Source organism: Mus pahari, chromosome 9 (genome assembly GCF_900095145.1).
Source record: "Mus pahari chromosome 9, PAHARI_EIJ_v1.1, whole genome shotgun sequence".
Lineage (NCBI taxonomy): Eukaryota > Metazoa > Chordata > Mammalia > Rodentia > Muridae > Mus > Mus pahari.
The window spans coordinates 58954461-58961093 of NC_034598.1; the positions used below are offsets into that span (position 1 = coordinate 58954461).

A 6633-nucleotide genomic window follows, 5' to 3' on the forward strand; every position below is an offset into this window, starting at 1 on the left:
CTTTGAGCCAAGTTTCAGAGGACTCTTCATCCAAGCCTACACATTCCCTCTTAAATTTATCCACTGGCATTTAATATTTAGTTAGATTATTATATAAATACTATCATTGTCTTTCCCAGTGGAACACAATCCTATGTAGGAACATTTCTATGCTTGTTTTATAATTAAGTATACTGGCTTCTAAAAATAGTTTCCCACCCAAGCTGTGTTGGTCACATGTGAAGGAGAGCTATGGAGGGTAGCTGGACTGTTTGGTGTCCATCGCTCTGCCTCCTTAATCTTGTATTATTACAGTTATTTTATTTCATTAAGTACGAATGGCCATTTCATGAAAGCCGGGTGCCTGTGGGGCTTACAGACATCTCTACGACCCATCACCTTCATGAAGAGCCAGATGAACTTCTGAGTATCAGAACTGAGCCACACACAGCAGGATCCACCTGTGGTGGCCTCATCACTTGCCCTTGTCAACAGCTGCACATTCCTAAACTATGCTTTCCAGGAACAGGAAGGACATAAAAGCTGGCTAGGTCAGCCCCGTAGAGCATAAGGACTGGCTAGGTCACCCTTGTAGCACACAAAGGCTGGCTAGATCAGTCTTATAGAGCACAATGGCTGCCTAGGTCAGCCCGGGTATGGTACTTTACGGTGATGCCAGCTGTTCTCTGACAGGATGTTGTGTTGGGCGCATCTAGCATTTTCATTTTACAGATGAGAGAAAAGAGGATGGGAGAGATCAAACACATCTACTCTTTATCCATTCACTCTTTTCTAGCACAGTGGCTCTCAACCTTCCTGATGCTGCGACCCTTTAATACAGTTCCTCATGGTGTGGGAACCCCAACCATAAAAATCATTTCCATTGGTACTTAGTAACTGCAATGTTGCCATGGTTATGAAATGTAATGCAACCCCCCCTCCCCGTATTTTCTGATGATCTTAGGTTTTAAGGGGGTCTCGACCCACAGGTTGAGAACCACTTATCTAGTATGTATTGTAGGCATACCAAGCACATAGGTTTCTTTTATGTCATGAGCTAGAAGTCCCAGTCCTTGTGCAGTTTTTTTTTTTTAAAGGAGAAGTATAACTCATTATTCTGGGTGAGCATGGCAAACTGGGACGTACTAGAAGGCAGAGTGTAGTAAAATCACTGGAGAATCCCTGCAAAGTGATGGTTTCTGGCATTTCCTTCTGCAGCCTGACCCAATGAGGTGAGTATAGTCTCCTCAGGAGGGGAAAGAAGGGCAACTCCTGCCACTCGACCTTCATGGCCCACGAAATTAAAAGTGGTACAAACAATGGGCGTGTCCTGCACTCCGACGGCGATGCCTACTGCCTCTCGGCCTGGAGTACTTGGGAGTGCAGTGGCTCAGTCTTGTTTCCCGTGCCACTGACAACAGCATCTCTCCTTAGGCACCAGCATCCAGAACAGGAAGAAGCTCTCTTAAGAGATATACTGGCAAGATCCCACGTTCCACTAGACCACCATCCGTGGGAGCAGTGTGCACGGTCCAAACACACGGTTGATCATGACGCCTCTGCTGTTGTAGCTAGCGATGCGCGTGGCCAGAGGGTACTCATTTTGAAGTAGAGAGATGCACATCACCCACGGTGGGAGAGAGCCGATGCCCCAGTCACAGGATTCTCACAGCAGATCCACAGTCTGGAGCCTGCTCCGTACAGGCAGCCAAATGCCAAGAACGGTGGTCATAGCCATGAGGCGCGCTGGAGTGATGGGATTGCAGCATACTCTGCAAGCTGTATTTTAACTGGGCAGGCATGTGTAAACAACAACAACACAAAATGTACCAATGTTCTGGCCAAGGTTTGGGCATCTTTATGCCACCCGCAGAGCACAGGCCTCCAAGAGTAATCTGTCATCCCCTGAGAAGCATTTCAGGGTGGCTTGACTTGTGAAAGAGAAACCCAGTGGGACCAAGGCTCGCTCTTAGGGACTGTACTTCGTTTAGCTTATGTGTTCACCCTGAGCCTCACATCCACTCTGTTTTTCACATCTTTTCTAGTAAAACTATGAGCGTTCGAACCTAAGACATCAGAGCTGAGGCCAATTCAGTAAAAAAGCGGGTGCTGGGATTTTCCTTTGTGTAGCAGGTGGAATGAACATGCCCCCCCCCCAGACCCACAGAGCAGCACTAGTAGGAGGCGTGGCCTTGGTGGAGAGGGTGTGGCCTTGGTAGAGTGAGTGTGTTACTGTGGGCGGGCTTTGAGGTCCCAGATACTCAAACCACACCCAGTGTGATATTTCCTATTGCATGCAGATGTAGAACTTTCAGCTCCCTTTCCATCACCATGTCTGCCTGCATGATTCCATGTTTCCCACCATGATGACAATGGACTTAAACCCCTGAACTGTAAGCCAGCCCCAATTGAGTGTTTTCTTTCATAAGAGTTGCGGTGGTCATGGTGTCTCTTTACAGCAATAGAAACCAAACTAAGACAGCTGGTTTAGTCTGATTAGGCCAAAACTTCTAATATCACCCCAAATTACCTTTAAAAACAGAGCTAGAGGGTTACACACTTTGGAATAACAAAGTTTACTTTGAAATAATGAAGTTATATTGTAAATCTTTGTTACTCTTCCATTAATGAAAACAATGTTCTTTTTGCATTGTTCACAGATACTTCATAAACACAGAACTTTCTAGAATATCTAGAGTTCACCTTTGTTTGTTAGGATTAATTTGGATTTTCATTTTTTTTAAAAAAAATTTATGTTCTTAATTCTTATAAAGAAATTGGAGTTAAGGAGGGTTTTCCACCGGAGAATTCTGAAGACTCTGAAGGGCAGTTTAAATACAGGGGAATATTTCTTTGACATTAACTCAGCTTGATGTCAGATTTCATAAGACCCTTGGAAGTCAGCTTGAAAATTTCAGTTTTAATATAAGATTAAGTGTGTGCATGTGTGTGTGTGCGCGTGCATGCGTGCATGTGTGTGTGTGTGTGTGTGTGTGTGTGTGTGTGTGTGTTAACTTGTGAAAGCCAAAGAAAAGCTGAAACCCAGAAGTAAAGAAAACCACCCAGCACCCCTTGCCCTCTGCCTCCCTGGCCATGATGCATTCAGGGAGGCTTGATAAGCATGCTCACTGTGGAAAACTTACACACTTCTTCACTTTTCTCTTCTTTGCTATAACCCATCATGTCCTTGTGAACACAGGGGCTTGCTATTTGCTGACAAAGGGGACAGTGATCCAGGACAGCTCTCTTGTTCTTTTCATGAATAAGAAAGGGAATCTGCTCCATGTTTGGATGTAGAACAGCCAGAGGGGAAACTGTGTATTGTATATCATGGATCCTTTGTTTTATTTACTTTCTGTGAAACTGGAAATTATTTATATAAACCCATGTGTATTTTCTGCCAGTGACCTAAAAAACCCAAAGTATTCAAGGAGAAAGCATTGCTCCTTTCCCAAATTAAACAAGACAGTAACTTGCCTGTCCTTGGGAATGTGAGCAGGGGGTGGATAGGAAAATGGGGAAGGGGTTTTTCTTTCTGTCATATGTTATATATTCATCCTGCAGCCTTCCGTGTGCTGGGCTGGGCTCTGAGTTGAAAATATCAATAAAGCAGCACTCCGGCCCAGGCGCAGCTCATTTTGCAAATGAGCTAGACAGGCAAACAAATCATTTTAAGCCTGGGAGACTTAGGCTGTAATGAGAAGCACCTGGCGGGGCCTGCGACCCCCTCACCCTAAGACCCCGAGGCAGTCCAGCGAGAACAGATACAAATCACAACTGAAAGGCCCAGGTTTTCAGCCTTATTGATTCCAAATGATGCTGTACAGATAGCAGGTATCATTTGTCGCCTGTAGACATGGGTGGCCAAGGGCCATAAGTTGGGTAACTTCAGGAGGGTCTCAGACACAGGCAGCTTCTATGTAGAGGCCTTTCTAGGAAAATGCTCTATTTCTGTCCTTGACAAGTTGGTCTGAGTCTCAGGACGGAGCCAGTGGTCTCTGCCTTCAAGGACTGCAGTGGATTTACGAGTCTCCAACTAACAGTAACTCACTGCATGTCACCTGGGTGCTCTCAGTGTATACATCACCCCTCCTGGAGCCTCTCACCAACAGAGGGGGTTTATATGGAAGCCAACGAAGCTTACGTTTTGGAGCCTCTCACTCGCATGTGTCCTTTTTGAGTCCTGAGAGGAGTGGGTAGTGAAAAGATTCTGTGTCTGTGCTTTAGTGAGTACAGTGATAGGAAAGCATTTGATCCACGGCCAGCTAAAATCCATAGTCACTTGTGTGTGTGTGTGTGTGTGTGTGTGTGTGTGTGTGTGTGTGTGTGTATGTGTATGGGGTGTGTGGGCATGTGTATATGTATGTGTATGGGGTATGTATGTATCTATACAGGGTGTATGAGCATATGTATGTGTGTATAAGGGGTGTGTGGACATTGTGGGGGGGCACAGTGTGGGTACAGATACTACAAAAGCCACATTAGGATTCCAGGTTCTGCTTTATTGCTCTCTGGCCTATTTCCTTAACACAACATCTTTCATTGAACTGGAGCCACTCTGGCTGCCCTGACAAGCTTTCTGTCTCTGTTCCTCTCGTGCTGGGGTTACAGACATGTGGCTTTTTAATGCATGTGCTTGGGATGTAAACCCCTCAGATCCTCCTCTCTCACACAGACATCTCTCCAGCCACTGATTCCAGTTTTCTTTTTCTTTTAACTGTAATTTTCCTCTTTCTGTTCTTCTGGTGGCATTTGAGTAGCTGTAGGCATTCAAGGGAACTGACCGAGAGCTGGTTGCTTGTGCCAGCTAGATTTATGTCACCTCGACACCAGCTAAAGTCATGTTGGAAGAGGTAAGCCTCAATTGAGAAAATACCCTGCACCAGACTGGCCTCCAGCCAAGTCTTTAGGACATTTCCTTAATTGATGATTGACATGGGAGGGCCCAGCCCACTGTGGGCAGTGCCACTCCTGACCAAGTGGTCCTGATTGGTTATAAGGAAGCAGGCTGAGGAAGCTTTGGGGAGCAAGCCAGTAGGCAGCACTCCTCCATGGCTTCTGCTCAGTTCCTGCCTTCAGGTTCCTGTCCTACTTGAGTTCCTGCCTAATTTCCTTCAATGATGGACTGTGATGTGGACATGTAAGCAAAAGAAATCCTTTTCTCCTGTGTTGCTTTTGATATTGGTGTTTATCGCGGTAATCAAAACCCTGCTAAAACATTGGCTTAGGGACTCATTCAATTTGAGTGGACAGGGAATATTTCTGTGCTTTGCATTGGCTTCCTCTTATGGTTGTGTTATTTCCAGATGCCCTGATTCAGTCACAATTCCCTGGTCACTCACAGTCAGTCACCTGCCTCCATCACATGAGAACCAGCAGCACCACAACACAGGATGATGGAGCTGGGGCCAGAGCTAAAGCATGAGGTTTGAGAGTTCTATCCCCACCATGGTAGAAAAGAGAGGGAAGGAAGGAAGGAGGAAGGGAAGTGGGGAAGGGGGATAAAAGAAGGAAAGAGTATGGGATGGAGACTGAGTTTGAAATGTATAGTCAAACACAAATCTGTAGGGCTTTTATTCAAAGCTTATAAGTCACATTTGAAATACATGCAGCAGAGGATTTCTGAAACTTGACAACAATTCTAAATGCTGGTTTTTTTCCTAAGTTGTAAAGCTGAAAGAAACTTAAAAAAAAAAAAAATCAATATCCCCCCCACACACACACACAAAAATGGCATTTTGGTCTGTTATTTTAGAAGAAGGAGCAAAAATGTCGTTTTGGTCTCCTAAGGAAAAGTGAATTACCAAGCTATTGTCCCATGAGAAAACATTCAAGATATGTATGTTGTCCTTTGGTCTCTGTTGGGAGTGGCTCTGGAATATCTGTGCATAAAAAGATACTGGAACACACTGGTCCTTTGTGTAAAATAGCATGGCCCTGTATTTTCATTCAACACACCCGTATCTCTGCTGTCCTTTATGTCTAGATTACGTATACTACACGACACAGAGTAAGAACTGTGTAGGTCATTGTTATACCATATTGTTCAGGAAATTAGAATCAGAAAGAAAACCTATACATTTGGCACAGATGCAATCTACAGTAGGTTAAATTTGTAGATATAGAGTCCACATATTACAGGGCCAACTCTATAGCCAAAGAAGTATACAAAAAGGCAGCAAGAGAATAACTAATAGAAATATGATTCTATTTCCTGGATCATATGATACTTGAGCAATTTAAAAAATTATTTCTCATCTTGAATACATTTTCATCTTTAAACTAGCTCTGTATTCATGGTTTCATTGTTTTTTAACAATGAAAATATTTATTAATTTAATGAATTAGGAAGATGCCCCCTCCCCCAGTTGTGAGCTTCAACTCTACAGTGTATGAACTGGGTCCATTTCAGGCTTCCCCACCAGAAGTGATGGCGGTGCATTCTTCGGAGGTTGAGTGCCCTTTCTCTGGCCTGCCCTCTCTCTGCCTTTCCTCCTGAGGAGCTCAGCGAGTGGGCACTGTTCTTCACCTCATGGCAGTACCTCCTACCTGCATCCTGCAGCCCACACACCCTGGACCGAGGAGTCTTCTGCCTCGAAGGCAGCAGCCCACCCTGGTGCTGTCAATCACCCCCAGAGACAGGTGGCACTGCAG

At 44.8% G+C, this 6633-nt stretch overlaps 1 pseudogene; it reads right to left on the reverse strand.

The window, feature by feature from the left end:
• Positions 1-1147: 1147 nt before the first annotated feature.
• LOC110326106 lies at positions 1148-1603 on the reverse strand (annotated as a pseudogene).
• Between the last annotated feature and the right edge of the window lie 5030 nt (positions 1604-6633).